Source organism: Ahaetulla prasina, chromosome 1 (assembly GCF_028640845.1).
Source record: "Ahaetulla prasina isolate Xishuangbanna chromosome 1, ASM2864084v1, whole genome shotgun sequence".
NCBI lineage: Eukaryota > Metazoa > Chordata > Lepidosauria > Squamata > Colubridae > Ahaetulla > Ahaetulla prasina.
Window position 1 is genome coordinate 33,651,448 of NC_080539.1, and position 21,812 is coordinate 33,673,259.

At 35.6% G+C, this 21,812-nt stretch overlaps 1 protein-coding gene across 2 annotated transcripts in view; it reads left to right on the forward strand.

Annotated features, from left to right (window-relative positions):
• The window catches only part of EXTL3 (exostosin like glycosyltransferase 3), a 146,182-nt gene that overhangs the window by 51,369 nt on the left and 73,001 nt on the right, over window positions 1-21,812 (forward strand). For both annotated transcript variants that reach the window (XM_058164807.1, XM_058164808.1), the window contains exon 2: window positions 9,867-9,989. The gene's annotated coding sequence lies outside the window, so the exon portion shown is untranslated. The remainder of the gene's footprint in view (window positions 1-9,866; window positions 9,990-21,812) is intronic.

Sequence of the window (21,812 nt, forward strand, 5' to 3'; positions counted from 1 at the left end):
TTGTCTAACTGACAGAAGTGTTTCTTGTAGAAACTAAATTTCATTGCTTTGTGAAAAAATGGGCAAGCTGTGAGCTGCAGGCAGCCCTCAAGGCTCAATTGAGAATACATAGTTTGTGATCAGCGTTTGGTAGGAACCTATTGGTAGGAACCTAATCATTGTCTTCACAGCCTGTGTTGTTAATATATAGTTTATTTGTTTTTGTATAACATGTTACATGAATTCAGTAATTGTTTTGTTAACCCAGGTTTAAGATTTAGCATGCTATATAATCCCAGTCCCTGTGTGGTCCAGGGAACCAAGAAATTCTTACTCATTTTCTTCCTTTTATCAGGCTCAATTGGAAGCAGCAAATTTCTTTACTGGTATTAATATTAACATCCTTTGCTGTTCGTATCATTAAAACTAGTATCAAGATTAACGGTGATACTAGCTGCTTTTTAACCCAGTTTTGGATGCCTATGGGATTAATCTCTCTTTAATGTAAAATCTCTCTCCAGTGATTTTCAAAAGGGTAGTGGGGGTAACACTAGGCTATTGTCTGAAAGTATATTTTAATATTAGATAATATAATATTCAGGAGAACATTTAATGGCCACAGGACTTTCTTATCTATGGAGCACTAGATCTGAACTTTAAATAGAGGGACTTGAAAACTCTCTATTCTTAACTAGCTGCCATAAAACAGGCTAATTGAGTGAAACAAACATTAAATGCCTCTTCTGAACCAAGTCCAAATATTAATTACCTCCTTTGAACCAAGATCACCATGTTCATAAACATGTTCATGGTGATCTCATGAACATGTTTATGTAATTTTCTCAGCCTGATTATGAAACTAGTTGACCATTGTATTCAGGGATGTTCTAAAATCTTTCCAGGGTAACCCATTACATTAGTTTTCTATGGAGGAATCTCATCCAAGTTTTAACTGAGCCCAACCCTGTTTGGCATTCCTGCTGTGACAGTTGGCCAGCTATTACCCATAAATAGTTTATCCCTTGATCTATGATTGGTCTCAGCCATAGAATTGCTGTCATATTTTTTTTTTTTTTGCAAAGGGAGGGTCAGGGTATGCTCATCTTTACAGTGTGATAAGGCTATACTGATTTTTGGTATTGTTGTGGCAAACTAAGTGTGTTTATTATCAAGCTTTTTTTGATTAGCATTCAATTTGATTAGCAAGCTTTTTTTGATTAGCATTCATGCTGTGAGATGTGCCTGAAGATCTGGACTTTGCGCATGTAAAGACTTTACTTCAGTTAATATTGTAATAGATTAATTAGTACAATTCCTTCCTAAAAAGCCTCTTAATATTTAAAGCATAAGAATGGCAAAAATGTAATTAAAATGTATTTTGGAAACATTTATTTATTTATTTTATTTATTTATTTTGTCACAACAGTATATATAAGCATAAGCATGAAAGTAACTATATAATATATAAGCATATATATATAAGTATAAGTATGTAATAACTATATTAATTTGATATAATGAAAGGAAACAATAGGACAGGAATGGTAGGCACGTTTGTGCTCTTATGCATGCCCCTTACAGACCTCTTAGGTAACATAATAACATAATAACACTTAACATCAGTGTATTCACCACAATCTACTCCCCTTTACCATAAAAAGACCCTTTTGGTCACTCCACATAGATGAAAACAGAAAGAATATGGAGCCCATTGCATATTTGAGTTCAAAGACGAGTGGAAGAAATTCTGAGCAAAGATTATCGAGAATGTTGGTGATTTCATTCTTGCAAAGTGTAGTCATTCCTGCCTGTTAATTAAAAGGCATCAAGACAAATTAAATTGTTCCCCCTGCATAATCGACCCAGTTATATTTATTTTACATTAGGTGTTTTTTTGGGGGAAACTCAAAATACTATAGAAACTTTTTCCAATTTCCCTTAATCTCTTTAGAGATTTGTATAAGGCATTCCCTGCATCAGCTCAGATTCATCTTCTTGATTTTAAGCAATAAACTACCCTGTTTCCTCAAAAATAAGACCTCCCCTGGTAATAAGCCCAATCGGGCTTTTGAGTGCATGTGCTAAAATAAGCTTCCCCCTGAAAATAAGCCCTTCGTGAAATTATTTAAACACAGGTAAGATGGCAAGAGGAGCCCCATTTTGCTCCATGTGCCCCAAAATAAGAAGACCTCCCAGAAAATAAGGCCAAGCGCTTATAATAATAATAATAATAATAATAATATTTTAATTTTTATACCGCCCTTCTCCCGAAGGACTTAGGGCGGTGAACAGCCAAGTAAAACCATATAATATATTACAATAAAAACTATTTAAAAAACTTATTCCATATGGCCTAAATTTAAATATAAAATACATAATATAAAAATAAACCCCATTTAAAACGAATTAAAAACCCCTATTAAGCCAGTCCTGCTCGGAATAATAGGTATATTTTCAGCTCGCGGCGAAAAGTCAGGAAGTTGTCGAAGTCCTGGGGGAAGCTCGTTCCAGAGAGTAGGTGCCCCCACAGAGAAGGCTCTCCCCCTGGGGGTCACCAGCCGACACTGTTTGGCTGACGGCACCCTGAGGAGACCCTCTCTATGGGAGCATACCGGTCGGTGGGAGGCATGTGGTAGCAGAAGGCGGTCCCGAAGATATCCTGGTCCTATGCCATGGAGCGCTTTAAAGGTGATAACCAACACCTTGAAGTGCACCCGGAAGACCACAGGTAGCCAGTGCAGTCTGCGCAGGATTGGTGTTATATGGGAGCTATCACCCGCGCAGCTGCATTCTGGACCAACTGAACCAGGGTTCAAAAAAATATAAGACAGGGTCTTGTTTTTGGGGAAACATGGTAGCTGTATTAAAAAAAAACCAACAAACCATTTTCAGGACACAGTTTCAATCTTTACTACTTTCTAAACTTGATTACATTGATTACAGAAGGGTTCAAAAAAATCCAGCAAAAAACCTGGATTTACAGATTTACTTGAATCTGTTACTTCTTTTAGCATCTTTTTTAAAAATATCACCTCAGTGCCATTACATTTCCATCTCTCAACTATGATTTTGAAAATGGGCCAGAAATTGGCTGCCAGCTATTGAACAGCTGGGCTTTGCTTATTAAGCTTAAATTGGGAGGTTGATGAATTTGTCTCAGACACAGCACTGAATGCTTCCATCATCTTTAGAAATGTCTTAAAAGAATGCAGAGGGGTTTTTTAACCAACAAACAGGAAAACAACAGCAGCAGCTCTATTTTCAGATTCCAGATTGTTTCCCCAAGACAGGCTATGAGCATTGGAAAAACTACCAGTGTATCAATTTTGCTTTTCGGTTTTTACTTACTAGGTACCTGCAATTTTTAAAAATTGCTCTAGCGTACCTGCTTGAAATACTAATCCTATTTGTCATAGGATAAGTTAACATAAAAAGAATCTGATGTTGTGTCACTGTTACTGCACAACATCCTAAACGTATCTGCATAGCCCCAAGATGGAATCTTTTGCCTCAAATAAAAATCTCTTTTCTTTTAATGAATGAGAGCCAAGTCTATTTGTATTAGGTCAATGTTTCTCATACTTGGCAACTCTAAGATATATGGACTTCCAACCTCCAGAATTCCTGAGCTGGATTAGATCATGGGTGAGTCTCAGATCTATCAACAAGGCCTAAATGAACCTTATATAAATGCTTCATAAACTGAAAGCCCCTGATTTAGTCCTTCACATCTCTAGTCCAAATGACCAAATAGGTAGGAAGTATTGAGAAAGGCGATCTCTGCTTGAGAATCCTGCAGAACTGCTACTATCAGAGCAGAATATACTAGAATAGATGGATGCATAATCTGATTTGGTGTTCTTGGTGTTGCTTTGTTCTGCTGGAATGCTTATTGGACAAGGAGCTTTGAAACACATAGCCAATCATTTGACTTGAGCTTTCCAGGGATAAACCAACTTCAAAGATCTTCAAGTTCTCTTTTGTTTTACTATTGATATGTTTTTACCAAATTTCTGAATGTAGTAGGGAATGATTATAAAACAAGCGGAAATAAGAGACTTTGGATTCTAAAACAAGCATAGTGCCAAAAATGAGAACAAGAGCTGTAATCTGTTTCTTGGAGTTCATTTTTTCTCTCTTTCTCATCTTCTAACATTCTCCAGTTTACTCTGTTAGATATGCATTGCTGTAAATATCTGGTTATTTTAAAGTGCTGCTGCCATAGCTATTTTTTTATTTAAAAGGCAAATCAAAAGCAATCCCAGAACCTACAGAAAAATGGAATGAAAATGCTTGTCATTGTTAAATCCATTCCCAGCCCTCTAGCCTAATCGCTCTTCCCAGATGAAATTCTATTGAGAAAATGTTATACTAGGACAAGGAGATTGTAATATTTTAATGAAAAATCTCTGAGAATCTTGGCATGTTCCCTAAGTGCCCACAATGTGTCAAGGACCTCTGAAGTTTGGGGGTCCTTGGTAAACAGCTTCTTTTGAAATCAGTGTAGGAAAATTGCAGCAAATAATTGTAATACTAAATGCATAAGCATAGCAAGGAAGAAGCCCCACTGAGTAATATGCAGAAGACCACAGTTCTAAATGTACATGGACCTTTCAGGTTCGGTAAACAAAATAAAATAAAATAAAAAGACACTTTGGAGATTGCTGTGGATCAGCATACTACTAACAGATTTTAGAGAACATTTTACATTTTTAAACAACTACATGGCTTAAAGCCCCATTTCTGAGTATTCATGAAAAATATTGATTTTAAGCTTTTTAAAATCCCTGATGGACCAGGTTCAGCATTCCTTAAGGATTATATTCTCCCACACAAACCTGCCTGGTTGTTGCAATCTGTTTTAATTTCTCTATAATCATCATTGGAGGGCTCCAGTTGAAATGCTGCCATTTTAAAGACCCATATTATGATTGTGCGTTGGTTTGCCATTTTTTTTCTAGAATTCTTATATTTCTGTGTGAAAGTGAACTGACTTCAGATTTTCTAACAGAAAAAATAGGAGCAGTTGCTGATTTGTACAGCCTTTTTTTAAAAAAAGTTTTTTATTTTAAACACATTAAAACATACAACATTTATATACATATCACTTTTTTTGTCTTAATCTACTTTTGTATTCTATCTTCCTTTATTTCATCTACATTTCATTTTGATCTTTAATATTTCCTCTTACTCATTTTTCTATTTTCCAGCCATTCATACCATTTACACAGTGGTGGGATTCAGCCAGTTTGCACCACTTCGGGAGAACCGGTTGTTAACTTTCTGAGCAGTTTGGCAAACTGGTTCTTGAAAAAAAATCATTAGGGTAGAGAACCGGTTGTTAAATTACTTGAATCCCACCACTGGATCTATACTACACTTTATAATACTCTGTGTCCTCTTTCTCCTTGAGTTTTTTGGTTAGTTTGCCCATCTCTGCGCATTCTAGAATTTTTTTAATTAAGTCTTCTTCTGATGGTGGGTTCTCCTTCTTCCAATTTTGCGCATAGACTATGTGGGCTGCTGTTAGTATGTGTAATATTAAATATTGTATTTCCTTTGTGTAGTTTTCTATGGAGATTCCTAGTAAGAATTGCTCTGGTTCTCCCTTTATTGATTTCTGTATTATCTTCTCTAGCCGCTTTTTAACTTTAGCCCAGAATTGTTTTGCCACTGGGCAAGTCCACCAGAGATGGTAGTATGTTCCATAGTTACTTCTACATTTCCAGCAATTCGGTGAATTATTAGGGAATATCTTTGCTATTCTAGCCGGTGGAAGATGCCATCTATGAAATATTTTCATCTGATTTTCCTTGTATGCCATTGATATTGTCAATTTCGTATTTATTCTCCACATCTTTTCCCACTTCTCTAATTCTACTGTATGGTTAAAGTTTCTTGCCCATTGAATCATAGTATCCTTCACTATTTCCTCTTCCATTTTATACCTTAACAAGAATTTATATATTTTACTAATTAATTTTTGTTCCCTCCCATATATGATTTTATCCAATTCATTTTGCTCCAATTGTATCTGATTAGTTTTTATATCTTCTAAATATTTTGATCTGATTTGTAAGTACGTCCACCATTCAACTTCCCTATTCAAGTCTTGTTCCAATTCTTGTTTTGTTTTTAATTTTCCCAATTCGTTTAACATATTCCTGTACCTAATTATTTTAGTCCAGTCTATTAAATTTGGATGTGTTAATGTTTCATTGGGTGAAATCCAAAACAGTATTTTCATATAATGTTGCTTTTTAATTTTGTTCCAAATTAATAAGTAGTGAGTTCCTAATTATATGTCTTCTGAAGTATCCATGAGTTTTAAAAATCCATGGCATGCATTCTTATGGGGTGAAAAATATAAAACTCATGGATTTGTACAGCCTTTTTTACAACTACTTTGCATATTAGAGCAGTCATTTCAATAGAAAGGAAATGAAATTTCTTGAGAATCAATATATAAATGTGACACGACTTCAGTAGATGTGAACTTTTTGGTTTAAACACATGCCTTAATACTTGCTTGCTTTCCCCCCTTGAACATTTACTCTCAAAAACTAGTTCCAATGTTTTTCTTCTGCTCAAATTCATTTCATTGAACAAAAAATTAAAAGAGACTGTCAACAGAAATCATTCGATCCCTCTGTCTGCTTGCTAAACTAATCTAAATACATTAGCTGAATTTTAAATCAAGAGTATATCATCTGTACTCCTTCAATTTGTCTGCCTAGTGATTGATGGGTCATACCTTTCATTACCTACTCTATGCATCTAATAACTTAGCTTCTTTTTCTTGGTACACAATAGCTGTCAGTTTTCTGTTCTTGAATTGCTTGCTTACTACTTATTTTTCTACTGTCCTCAGAATTCATTCCTTTTTCTCCAGCTCACTTTTTAATATCAATTTTCTAGGGCTGCTTTGTTTAGATTAGATTAGATTTTTAGATTTTTATACTGCCCTTCTCCCGAAGGACTCAGGGCGGTTTACAGCCAATATAAAAAACAATAACAGTGTACAACTAAAACAAAAATTAAAACACTTATTATATAATTATATAATTGGCAGTTTGCTTGATTATTTTTTCCCCAAACAGTTAACTACAGGTAATCCTTGACTTATGACCATAACTGGGACTGAAATTTGGGTCATTAGGCAATGCAATAGTCAAACAATTCATCACCTGACCTGACAGATTTTATGACCATTTTTACTGCAGCTGTTAAGCAAATCCAATTAAAATGAGCAAATAGGTAGGAAGTGTTGGGAAAGATAATCTCTTCCTGAGAATCCTGCAGAGCTGCTGCTTTCTGAGCAGAATGCTCTTATTTAGATGAATACCATAATCTGACTTGGCATAAAGCAGATCTTGATGTTGCTGTGTTCTACTGGAATACTGTATTGTAGGTTGGCAGTTTGCCTGCTGGCATGGAAAATCTGGAGCCACCAGACAGCCCTTCCCTACTAGATTTGATAAACTAAGAATATCAAGGATTAAGCTTGTAAATGGTAGACCAAACATATCTGAGTATCTTTCCCACCTTCACAGTCTTCAATGTCTGAAACTCATTGAATAATGAGAGAGCTCTAAGCATTTCTATTTTTGGTATTGCATTAATTTGAAGATTTAAGTATCAGTTTGTCTAAATATTTCATAAAGTATAACGCATCTCTCATAATTGATTTTTTCCCCTTTCTGCTTAAAGACTTCACTGATCAAGTTTTTGATTAAATAAATCTGATCTGTAAGATTTATTTGGCAATGACTGCTGTTCATTTTTTTTTAATGGAAACATTCTTTTTTTAGACTGGGTGCATCTACTTGTATATAGAAATGAAATGAGTCTTGTAATGATCCGGGTATAATCACAAAAGGTTTCAGCAGTTCACAAAGATAAGAAATCACCATCATCACATATAAAAACATCTTATAAATACAATTTTTATTTGTTTATATTCCATCTTTATTATTTTTACAAATAAGAACTCAAGATGGTGAACATATTCAAACCCACCCTCCTCCTCCTCCTATTTTCCCCACAAGAACCCTGTGAGGTGAGTTGGGCTGAGAGAGAATGACTGGCCCAAAGTCACCCAACCAATTTTCATGACTAAGAAGGGAATTGAACTGACAGTGTTCTGCTTTCTAGCCTGGTGCCTAACCACTAGACCAGCGGTTCTCAACCTGTGGGTCGCGACCCCGTTGGGGGGTCGAATGACGATTTGCCAGGGGTCACCTAAGACCATCGGAAATATGGGAAGTATACTTGCGAGTCGAAGAATCGCGTTCCAATGGTTGACTCCACAAGCCAGCTGCAGGCTCTTCAAATCGCTAGCTGAATTCGGCTTCAGGCGCGATGAATTAAAAAAGAGAGAAATCTTTGCTCTGATTCTCCCTCTCAAGCCAGCTGCAATCACTCCAAATCGCTAGTCTAATCTGGCTTCAGGCGCGATAAACTTAATAGGGGAGGAATCTCTGCTTTAATGCCTCCGTCCTCAAGGCAATCGCAAGCAGTTCCGATCGCTAGTCAATATGGCTTCAGGCGCGATAAATTCAAAATGAAAATAATTTTACGGTTGGGGTCGCCACATCGTGGGAAATTGTATTAAAGGGATCGCCACATCGTGGGGAATTGTATTAAAGGGGTCACAACACTATAAAGGTTGAGAACCACTGCACTAGACCAATTAAAAAGTCCCTGAACAATACATGAATTATTACTTGATTTGGATAGTTTTAAGTCCCCGATACCTACAGTCTTTCTCTCCCAAAGGCCTAACTGACCTTGGAGCCTGTGGGGCTTTATTCTGCGAAATGTTATATTCCTTTTAATTCATTGGGATAATAGAACCAAATATTCCTTGGGTAAATGATTTTGCACAATTCATTTAATTTCTGCCAAAAGGAGAAAATAAAGTATCCATTTTAATTGCCTCCATCCCATCATTGGGCATCAACCAAACTTATTTTGCTCAGGGTTTATTTAGCATATTCCTATACCCACAAGGACTATTGTTCACTTAAATGCTTAGTTTGCAAAGAATACAATGAAAGAAGCTGTCATGCCTGAAAGATAATGATCAAAATTGCAGAATGGGTTGGGAGAGGAAAAAGAGAGAAAGTCTGATTAGAAGAGGTGATAGCCAACGATTTATTTGCTTGCTTTAGCTCAAGATCAAAGATTTTAAAGTTTATAAGCAACTCCAGTGGATTCCAAGAGCATTCTAACACAATATTTTTGTTTCTCGGGACCGATTTCAGATTCCATTTTGTCAGCAGCAACCCCCTCGGTTCCTGTGCGATCCATTTGCATGTCAGTTTCTTTTGGGAATTACAGAAGAGAGAATTTCCAAAAGTTGGAGGATTTAGCATTCTGATTACAGCTGCTAGACTGACTGTCATTAAATACTGGAAAGTCAGGATTTATTTAAACAGTGGACAAATTATTGAACAAATAATTATGCATGGGAGGCTTTTAATAATGACAAAAAGATATGAGGAAGAACATTATTTTCCTAATAATACTTCTGATCCTGCTGGAATTAAAGATACAATAGGCATCACTGCAAATTTAATTTCCTTAGAATGTTTATTTACATAAATTTGTTTCCTTACTCACTGAGTGTAGTTTGGTTTATATTTGAAGTGTATAATTCGGATTATTATCATTATAAAAAAATGCATTTTGGGGGAAATTTGTACTCAGAAAATCCATCAGTAGTGACCCTTCCTGAGAAACCACCCCATGGTTTGATCATGCTTCAAGCAATCAAAGCTCACAAATAATTTGTATATTTATCTGCATGTCCACCTGTGTATATTTGCTTATTTATAAATGCCTTCATTTGACTGATATTTCTCATTTATTTTGCTGTTCTGCAGCTGGTCTCTCATCGTCTGTTTATGTCGTTGTGGTGCCAAAAAAGTCAAAAAAGGGGTTCAGATGAATCTTTCAGATTAATGGATTGGAGGCTAGTTTGGGGTCTTGGACTGCAAAATTTGAAGGTAAGATGGTATTCTGTCATTGCTGGCAATTTGCTTTACTTTTTCCTTCCTTTCTTTTTTCTTTTTTGCAAAAAGATCGAAACTATTGAATCTTCTATGAAGAAAATGTGTATACCTACCAGAAATGCATCTTTGCAAAAAGTGTCTTTCTTTTGGGTTCTCAGCAGTTCTACCCTATTTTCTTTGCTTTTAATGATTATGGCTGCTTACAGACTGTATAAGAAAATTGCTCAGACTGCATTTGTATAATTTATCTCTGCTGGTCTCTCCTGTGCCATATAATTGTTGCTATGTTGTTTGGATAGAAAATTTTTGAAAAATGATGTAATCTTAAAAAAATGATTTTTTAATGTAAGTCTTCATATAAACAACTGATTTGACAGATATAAAGTAAACTTCAATTTAATGGACCGTTTGTAAGTAGAGATTGGATGTAAATTAAGCCCAAATGCCCATTAAATCTGAATTTATATGAGTTGCAACAATTTGTTCATTTGAGTAATGACATGAGGCAGATTAATGCAAATACATAAATTATGTCATTTACACCAATGTATGTTATTTGTATAATTATGTAGTGAGGGCAATAGTATAAATTACATTGTTAATGTGTACCATTGTATCATATATACAGACAACATAAATTTATAAAAATGATAAAACTTGTCTGGATTACTGTAGAACAAAGAACTTTATATGTTAAATGCTGAAACATAAAAATGTGTTCATTGTTTCCAAAATTTACTAACTAAAGGTCCATTACACCAAGGTTTACTGTATATGAATATATATTTGTATATTGTAATTAACAGTGTTTTTAAAAGCTAATAGATATTATGATTTATAGACTATAATATATTTCAGGTCCATGCACTAAGGAAAGAATTAAATATAAATGAATATAATTTGTAACTAATTATATGAAATAATTAATTTTAAATAAATAAAATCTAGATATAATTGAACTAATCATTACAAATTTGAACCTCAAGGTACATTGTTGACTAAATTTATATTTAGAATTTTTTTAAAATCAAGAACTCTAGCAATACAATTATTTTGCCTTCCAAATCATCTATTCCTGCTTTATAGGTTCAGTCCTTCTTGTTGATTAACATTCTATGGGAGATAACGCTTTGGCTTCCTCACTCCTTGGAAGAAGAAAGTTATTTTTAGGGGAAGTTAGAAATTTACTAGGAAGATCATCCTTTGAAGAATTAGTGTCAATGTAATTAAAATATGTGATTTATTGTGAGGGGCATCATCTATATCTTCTCATTTTACTTGGTTAGTAGTATATCAGAGCAATAGTATAATTTCTGCTCCTTCCACTTATTTTAATTCAGTTCCTCTCAGTAGTTTTACCAGGTTCATCCCCTTGGATATTTGTGCAGCTATAGCTATTTATAGACTTTAGTGCCACCTTTACTGCACTTAATAAAGGTAAAGGTTCCCCTCGAACATATGTGCTAGTCGTTCCCGAATTTAGGGGGCGGTGGTCTTCTCCGTTTCAAAGCCGGTGCTGTCCGAAGATGTCTCTGTGGTCATGTGGCTAAAGCTAAACCAATTTTATTGAGACTGGTTATAATAATAGAATCTTGCATGTCTGATTGTGCTGTACTTTGGTTTCTTCCTTCTTATAGCTGAATAAATCAGGGAGGCATTTGTCCAAGTCACTTCCAAACACTATTTGGATGAGCTGGATTTAGAATAGAATAGAATATAGAATAGAATAGAATAGATTTTTTTATTGGCCAAGTGTGATTGGACACACAAGGAATTTGTCTTGGTGCATATGCTCTCAGTGTACATAAAAGAAAAGATACGTGGCCGGCATGACTAAACGCCAAAGGTACATGGAACACTGTTACCTTCCCACCAAAGTGGTCCCTATTTTTCTACTTGCATTTTTACGTGCTTATGAACAGCTAGGTTGGCAGAAGCTGGGACAAGGAACGGGAGTTCACCCCGTTACGCGGCATAGAAAGATGCAAATTGTAATCTTCAAACATGAGAATTTCCTTAGCAGATGTCATATAGTTATGAAGTTATATATGCCTTATCTTATTTAGTACTCATTCTTAGCTGCCCTATCACCACTTTCTAAACATCTGTTTTATTCAAAATTGTATTTTCCTACAGCTCTACAGTGAGGGTGTCCATGTCAGATTCAAAGCACTCTTGTTTACCTCAGATGAGAATACAGAGTATCATACTCCGGATTTCATTCCATTTTCCTTTCCACTTGATTTCTATTGTTCCCCTGCTTCCTGATGGTCAGTTGATCTTTGTAACAAATCATGTAGCATGAAACAACTCCAGCTATGTCCCCCATTATTTCTGTGTGCAGTTTAATGACTAAGAGTATTAGGAGAAAATATTTGCTAATGCTTAGTTCGTTTTTATAGATTTATATGTCACTGTCCATACAAAACATTAGGAGTGGCGACAGGTTCCTGTATCCTGAATTCTTATTTGTTTGCTTTGTTTGTACTGAATTGTATTGCAGCAATCTAGTCTAGCTTTACAGAAATGCTAGCTGACAGAAGAACAGTGCCATTAAGTAAATGTCAGCTGTGCTTGTTTGGCTTTGGGTTCCTTGTTAATAATTATAGAGAGGAAACTACCTATTTCCTCCTCTTTGCCTCCCCCCCCCACAATGGAAGTGTGTGGAAGCCAGATGTTCTACCCAGGGCAGAAGACAATGCTGGCCTTGAACTGCCAACTTAAAAATTAAAATTGTGCATGTTTTTTTGGAGGCATGCAAGTCATCCCAAGTGTATAGTTCAAACAGAAGGATGAAGTTAACTAGAATTACTCTCATTTTCCAATTTGTTACAACAGTGAAAGACCTATTGTGTTTGTAACTATCGTAACAATATATGTATTTTAGAAATAATATAATACAAATAAAAATATAAAAACAATATACATTTTAGAAAAGAGTAAATAGGAGAAGAAGAAAAAACCCTGTACACATGTTCGCAACGTTAAACACTCAAAGAGCCACTTGGGCCCGTTTCCCACAGAAAACAAAACACAGGGAGCCACAAAACCTGGCTGGGCTTGGCCAATTTGCTGTCACTCACTCCCACCCAGTCACATGACTCCCCCAGCCACACCTACCCAGGTTTTCTGCCTCCCCCTGTTTTCTTTTCTATGGGAAATGGGTATCTCCCTCTCTGTGTCTCTCCCTCACTCATCTCCTTTCCTCCCTCCCTCCCTCTCATCTCTCTTTCTCCCTATTTCGCTCTCTCTCATCTCTCTCTTTTTCTCTATCTCCATTTCCCTCTCATCTTTCTCTCATCTGTCTTTCTTTTTCTCTCTATCTCCCTCTCTCATTTTCTTTCTCTCTGTCTCTCTCTCTCTCTCTCTCTCTCTCTCTCTCTCTTTTTCCCCCCTCCCTCCCTCTCATCTCTCTTTCTCTCATCTCTCTTTTTCTCTCTATCGCCTTCTCATCCCCCTCTCTCCCTCATGTCTCTTTCTCTCTCTCTTTCTTTCTCCCCCCCCATGTCTCTCTCTATGTCTGTGTGTGTATGTGTGTGTGTGTGTGTATCTCTTGCTCCCTGTCTCTGTGTCTCTTCTCACACACTCAGAAAGCCCTGCATGCTGTCCTTGGGGCTTTTCGTTACCCATTTTTTTCCCTTCCTTTGGAAAATCTGGGCTGGGTGAGGAATGAGCGAAGCTTCTCTCCTCCTCCCCCTCCTCCTCTTGCGACCCCCTGACCAGCTGTGGCGGGGCTCCAACCATGCCTTTGCCGCACAGGACGATGGCTCTTTCATCCCTTTGCTGTGACAGGGTGGCAGGGAGCCACAGCAGAGGGCAAAAAAGCTGCATGCGGCTCCAGAGCTGCAGGTTGCCAACCCCCGTGCTAGGCAGATCACATTTTCCATCCTTCATTCTGTCAAGCATCCTGTCTTCCTTCCCGAACTGGAAGTTTGGATTAATAAGAGTTTTGTTTGTCTTTTTAAAAGTCTGAATCATGTAAGCAAAGGTTTCTAGTTCTCATGGCAGCAGGAATGCATCTGCCTGAGAAAGTCTCTGAATCTGGTGCAAGTGGGACTTCTAATAATGAGATGAGTAAGATTTGTTTGCTCAGCATGGTTTCTCATCTCTTCACACAACTAGCAACTGCACAGAATGTTTCTGCAGATCCCATTGCAGCTCTATTATTTTGATCATATTTTTTTCCCAAAGAAATAAATGTTCATTTATATTCATTGGAGTTAAAATTACTATGTTAAATAGCTGTTACTGCAGTCATTATGAGCTGGCCTGACTGCATCCTGGGGTCTAAAGGAAGCTGGTATTCTTGTGAAACCTTTCATTCCTTTTATGGTTTCTGCTTACTTCAGAAATCCTTTCAGCTCAAAAGAAATGCCAGTTCTACCTATCGACTAAATAAAGAGGTTGCAGGCACAGAATAAAATGCAATAGGGCAAGGACTCTGGACAAAGATCTTGGCTTCCCTTCAAAAAAATTTATTTGAAGAAATCTTTGATTGAACAGAAGAAATAACAGAATAGAGTAAAGCAGTTTTTAAGACTTACATTTTGTTCACAATGCTCATTATGCAGGATATATATATGGGGATTAGGGAAGGCACAAACAGAACATAGGGAAATGGCTTTAAGGAGTAGAGAGCCCTGTAAAGATAATTTAATTAGCAGACCACCTGATATATGTAAACATATTGAGAAGTAACTTGAAACTTGACTTTTGTTCTATCTGTCTCCAGCCAGCTAGCCACTAGTCATTTATCACAAGTCATATTTCATGGTTTGTAAAATAGATGGTTCTATGTCAGGGATGGGAATGATTTTTCAGATGTCCCACTGATTATTATTTGTCAGGCCCCCCCAAATGAAGAAATGTGCATTTGGGATTGAATTAGGTATTCATGTACCGTGGTGTACAGAAAGTAGTGTAGGTACATTATGAGAGTTTAAAGAGAGTAAAGGGAATGTTACAAAGCCGCTGTCCTTTGAGTAGACTGTGGGTTTTTGTGGAATAGAGTAATTTTACTTGGGATGAAACACTATTGTACTAAACCTTGGCATTAGGACAGCATGAGAGATAGGCCTAAAAGAGGTAGAAGATAAAAATGCAGATGAAGTAAAATGTATTCTTAAACAGGATGAATTGGAGGAAAGGGAAGCATCTTTGTTTCTTTTTATAATTCTCTCCAGAGTCTTGTACAGTTTATTTGTTTATTTTCCCAGGATATCCCGTACTTTATCTCATAGGATTAATTTTTGATGACTTCAGAATAATGAGATTAATTTCAGATGGCTCAGGTTTTTGGAGGCCTTCCCATGCTCTTAAATCAACACTGGAATAGAGTTCTCGGTATATAGCACAACCTCTTCGTCAAAATGTTTGAATACTTTGTCCCCAGTTGAGAGTAGTTCTTATATCATCTCTAGGCAGCGTAAGGAATATGTATAACTGGAACGTTAATTTCAAAGGTAAGCTTTGAATCCCTTAGGGTTCATTTTATTTAGTGATTTTTAAGATTTGCCTATTCTATTGTAACATGAACTGCGTATACTTGCCCTTGAATAGTATTCAGAATCTTCCAACTTCCAATCTTCCAACTAGTCAAAAATGCTGCTCCAAAAGTTTTGCTAGGAATAGGCTTATGCTTGCACCATCAATGCTAGCTATCACCAGGAGCTGCGGTGGCGCAGTGGTTGGAAAGCAGTATTGCAGGCTAACTCTGACCACTGCCAGGAGTTCAATCCTGACCAGCTCAAGTTTGACTCAGTCTTCCATCCTTCGAGGTTGGTAAAAATCAGTACCCAGCTTGTTGAGGACAATATGTTGTCTCTGTAAACCGCTTAGAGAAAGCTGTAAAACACTATGAAGCAGTATATAAGTCTTAAGTGCTATTGCTGTTACTATGTCAAGACAAGACTATCCCAGCTCAGTCTAAAGTGATGAGTTACCAGAGATGTGGGAAAAGATTTCTGTCTTTTCCAAAATATCTGAGGGTTAATGCAAGCTGATTTCAGTTTCCTAAAACTTATATTAGAATAGTAATATTTTAAGAATGGATACTCAAAAGATTCTATGAAATGTTTTCTTAGCCGATTAGTGAGAAACATTCTTCCCTAATTTATACATTGAAGAGGATTTGAAGTATGTACAAATGATGAACATGTAATTTAGCAAAATACATTATCAAAAACATTTTCATTGAAATTTGAAACTGAAGAACAACAATAAAAGGTAAGATAAAATGGGCTAAGAATTTTGGACATAATAAACTCATGGAATAGTGGGAAAATATGTATTTAAAAGGATTGAAGTTTACATAAGTCTATAAGAGGTTTTTGTATAAAATTATGTATTGTTGGTATATGACTTCAGAAAAATTGTCTAGAATGTATAAAGTTACTTCAAATTTACATTGGAAATGTGAAAAACATGAAGGGTCATTTTTTACCATGCCTGGTGAATTTGTAAAAATGCCAGAAATTTCTGGGTTCAAATAGGCAAAAAAAAAAATGGACTGGAATGGAATATTTGGCCAAGTGGGATTAGTTACACAAGGAATTTGTCTCTGGTGCAGAAACACTCAGTGTGCATGCAAAGCAACAGAGTTATCATCATCATCATCATCATCATCATCATCATCATCATCATCATCATCATCCTAATAAAAGCAACAACAACAACAACAATAATATATTGATACAACATGGGTAAATACATATAGATATTAGACACTATTGTGAGTATTAGATATTCAGCACAATGATGGCATGAGGAAAAACACTATCCATGTTTCTAATTGTTTTGGCATGCAATTTCCTATAGTGGCATCCTGAGGGGAGGAGTTGCAATAGTTTATGTCCAGGATGTGAGGGGTCTATAGATATTTTCTGAGCCCTCCTTCTAACCTGCACCATATACAGGTCTTCTATAGAAGGCAGGCTGTTTGAATTGTTCTTTCTGCAGTCCTTACTATCCAGAATCAGTACCTGTCCTGTTTAGTTGCTATACCAAGCCAGACAGTTATAGAAGTACAAATGACAGATTCAATTTCAATGGCTCTGAAATGCCCACAATGGAGGAATAGTTAGTGAACATAACAGAACTAGCAAATGGCAAAATGAACTTGACTGATTAGAGAAAGATCAGTCTTTCTGATTAGAGAAAGATCAGTCTTACATTTATCAGTGACTGGACACCCCTGAGAAAAATGAACTTGACATATATGGGTTTGAGGATTAGAAAGGGTAGCAGTCTCTTTACATCAGTAAAGAAGAAAATTATGATATAGCTTTAGAGAGAGAAGGCAAAATATAAATGTAACTATAACTATTGTCAAGAAGTTTGGTAGCGCCTCTTTATAATCATTTTTTCCTTTTTAAAATTTTCTTTCTATTTTCACTATTTAATAGCTTTGTTTATTTTATTTATTCCCTTATTTTCTATAGTTTATATTCTTCAAAATTTCTTTGATAAAAATTATATAAACATTTATGGGAGAAAATATGGAACAGAAATTATAAACTAACAAAAATTAGCAGCATACAAAGAAAATGCATATATAATGTTCTACAGGTGGCACTACCCCCTTCGAGACTAGCGAAAATGTATCCCAAAATGTCTCCCATATGCTGGAAATGTAAAAATAAAGAGGGAACATATTACCATATGTGGTGGTCCTGCCCCGAATCCCGTAAATATTGGTTAAAAATTAAAAAGTGGCTACAAGAAATCACGAATGAACAATTGGATCTAGAATCCGAACTTTTTTTATTGGGGATTTTTTAAAAAAAATATGTGAAGAGTATAAAATATTTAATATTACATATATTAACTGCTGCTAGGATGGCCTTCGCTTAATGTTGAAAACAGCCGTGTGTGCCCATAGACTTATTATACAAAAGATTATGAATTGCGTAGAAATGGACAAACTAACTCTGAGTCTGAAGGATAAAGAGACATCAGTATTTTATGGTTTTTTATCAGTATTTTATGGTATATGGGAACGGTGATATGGATGGATGGAAAGGCGATAGGAATATTTAGTTACTAAGTATAATCAATAGATAAAATAAGAACACAAATATGTATAATTTAATGTTTGTCATTATTGCACGGATTATTGTTAGATGAAAAACACCACAAATAGCCGTTAAATGATATAAGCTTTTCTTTTTCCTTTTTTCTATACTTTTAATGTAAAAAAGTTCAATAAAGTGTGTATAATTATATACACACACACATATATATATATATATATATATATATATGTTTTCTTTATATATATATAAATTATATAAACATTTTAATATTTTATCAATTTTAGCTGGATAAAACAGAAATAATTCAAAATCATTATATACTGGTAATTATTATAATTATATCAGTCTTGAACAATATTCATTTTAGCTAAATATATCTTTCCTGTTAAGCTCAATGAAATTTTAACTATCTGTTTACAACAGTGTTTATTGTGATTAAAAATGAATGCTTAAAACCATGAACAGAATTTTATTGATAGTATTTGGGACTTTATATTATGCTTTTAACTGGACATGTTAGCTACCCAAAGCTCTAAATGATTTGGCTGTATGTATTATGAAAAATAAACAAACATTTCCCAAGTATTTAAAGGAATTCAAACAATTAAACCACCAGTTTTTACAGATTTCTATATTAAAATCCAAGGAAAGCAAATAAAGCAAATTGGATTGCCTCATTGACATTACTAAATAATTGCTGGATAATTATGTAAAATATACATAAAACATATGTATGTACATATGTATGCATGCATGCATGTGTTATTGATAAAACATAGTATATCATCACCATATATTGACAGCTTATGGTCATTTCCAACCATAATTATAATTTAAAATAGGTCAGTGATTCCTATATCAATTAAGTTAAAAATAAAAGATGGAGGACACTCAGATATTATTATTTTAACAGGGGATATCTTATCAGGGGATATCTTCCATTTGTAATAAAGGTAGCACAAGGAATAGAATACTATTTTACTTCAGTCGATAAAAGCAGGAGGAAATCCGTATTTAGGGAAATGTGGAAATTCATTATAGCAAGAAAATGCTATAGTTTTTTTTCCCCCTTGAGCTTTCTCTTCCAGGCAGTTTCTGCATTTATTATTGAATACTGAGATTTTTAGTTCTTATTAAGTTTACATCAAAAATGCTGTTTTGGAGCTGTGGAACTCAGTGTTGCTGTTCCAGATGGTGACTGCCAAGAGCTCTAAGGGCTCTTGAAATCAGATATTGATGCTCAGAGCAGACTGGCTTTTCAAAATTAAAGAAACAACACTTTTTAAAAACCACCTGTTTTAGACTGTTTTATTCAATGTTAATATTCTAAATACTTACATCACAGTAATATTAAAATCCTCAAAGGTAGTGATGAGAATAGTAATAGTGCAAGGCAATTTTGACTTATTCTATTTTAAGATTTTCTTTTGGAGGTGTGCGTATGTGCTGGTGCTACTTTTCTAAATTGCTGTAGAATTTTGCTTTTATTTTTAATTTTTTTGTAAGCATGGAAAATGAACAAGAACAGTTTGCTAAAAATTGCATTAAAATATTGCTCAACAGATGGGCAACCTATACATTTAATAAATAAATAAAAATATTTGGTTTTGCACCCTGCAGTGGTTTGAATTCATTTGCAAAGGGGTGTTTTGGAATGCCCTGTTGCATGAATGTAGCGTCTTTTTAAAGTAGCCTCATCTTTTTCCAGGCTTGCATCAGTGGTAGGTTGCTCCCGGTTCTGTCCAGTTCTTTAGAACTGGTAGTTAAAGCAGTGGGAGGCTCCTCCCACCCATCTGGACATCATAATTGACAATCTGCGCATATGCAGAAGTTTCTGTGCATGCGCAGAAGTGTGTGTGTGCACGCTAGCAAAGTGAGTGCATGTACTCACTCCCGTTGCGAACCGGTAGTAAGTAGAACCCATCCCTGGCTTGCATGGCTGTTGCAGAAACTTCTCCCTAGCAGTCATATGCTCCTGGATATAGAGGTTCCTGCTTTAATGAGTCACAGAAGCACTGTGTTTCTGTTTTCATGTATTATGGAATACCTCTTTTTAATGAACTCTGAACTACAGCACAATCTTATGTACTGTATGGTTATAAGTCTGCTTCCAATAATCGTCATGCTGCATCAACTTTTTAATCTACCGAGATGGCCAGTTTAGATTTTTTTTTTTTTTGGCAAGCCTTTGGGCTTTTATTGTTGACATATAATGAACAATAGGATCTTTCATATTTAAAAAAAATGTCTCTGTGTTTACATCCTTCATTTCAAATTTGCAGACTCATCATCCTCTATTCACTTGGAAACCTGCCACATGGTTGAATTTGCACAGAGATAAAAGATGCAGAATCAAGTTAGAGAAGCTATATGTTATTTGGATGAAAACTTTAAAGAACAATAAAGATAGCTTTTAAAAAAAAAGCAATGTCTAAGAGCAGGGCTTCTTTTTCCCAGTATCGAATGATTTATATCTATATTTATTTCACAGCTAAACATACCGATGTAGAACCCAATACTGTAGGATGCTAAACCTGTAGTCTGTTAACCTAGTAAGAGAAGTAAGGATGAAGGCCGTAATAACAACTTGAAAAGTAATATTTTGTGGAATAGAATTGGGTAGGATAATTTACATACCGTATATACTCGAGTATAAGCCGATCCGAATATAAGCCGAGGCACCTAATTTTACCACAAAAAACTGGGAAAAACTATTGACTCGAGTATAAGCCGAGGGTGGGAAATGAGGCAGCTACTGGTCAATGTAAAAAATAAAGATAGAGCCAAGTAAAATAACATGAATATTTATTTGAACGAAAAACAATAAAAGTGCAAAAGGGGGAAGGAGGATTCCCAGCTTTAGAAAATTTAGAACTACGCCGCCTTTGGTATGACCTGAGCATAGCTCATAAAATTATCTGCTACAATGTACTTCCTATCAATGACTACTTCAGCTTCAACCACAACAATACACGAGAACACAATAGATTCAAACTTAAAAGTGAACCTCTCCAATCTAGATTGCAGAAAATGTGACTTCAGTAACAGAGTTGTTAATGCCTGGAATGTGCTACCTGACTCTGGTCTCTTCCCAAAATCCCCAAAGCCTTAACCAAAGACTATCTAGTATTGACCTCACCCCATTCCTAAGAGGTCTGTAAGGCGTGCATAAGAGCACCAGCGTGCCTACCGTCCCTGTCCTAATGTTCCCTTAGTTGTATTCCTTTTATGTATTCAATTCATGCTTATATTTATATAATTATTTAATATGTATTTGACAAAATAAAATGAATGAATGAATGAATAGAATAGAATAGAATAGAATTTTTATTGGCTAAGTGTGATTGGACACACAAGGAATGAATGAATGAATGAATGAGTGAGTGAGTTACTTCAACAACATTGTCTCACAGAAATTGACAATACAACTGCAAGCATGAAAATGAGTCCTCCTTTAGCTTCCAAGGGACCAGGGTGCCTCTGAAGGTCAGTGCTCTAAGCACTAAGAACCCAGCACAAATCTAAGCCTGTATGCACACCAATAGTGAAAATACCCTGCACAGTGTCTCTTGGCAGAGAAGGTTAATTTTCATAGACGTTGGGGTGGCTCTTTTTTTTTTTTTTGGCAGGGCAATAAGGATCTCTAATATCATTAAACCCAAGTGTGAGGAAAAAGACAGCAGCTAAAATGTTAAGGCCAGTTGTGTGACCTTCTCCAATACAGTTGGCCTGGCTGTTTGCCAAAACTTAAAACACCCTCCCATCCCCCCTCCCTGCTAAAGCT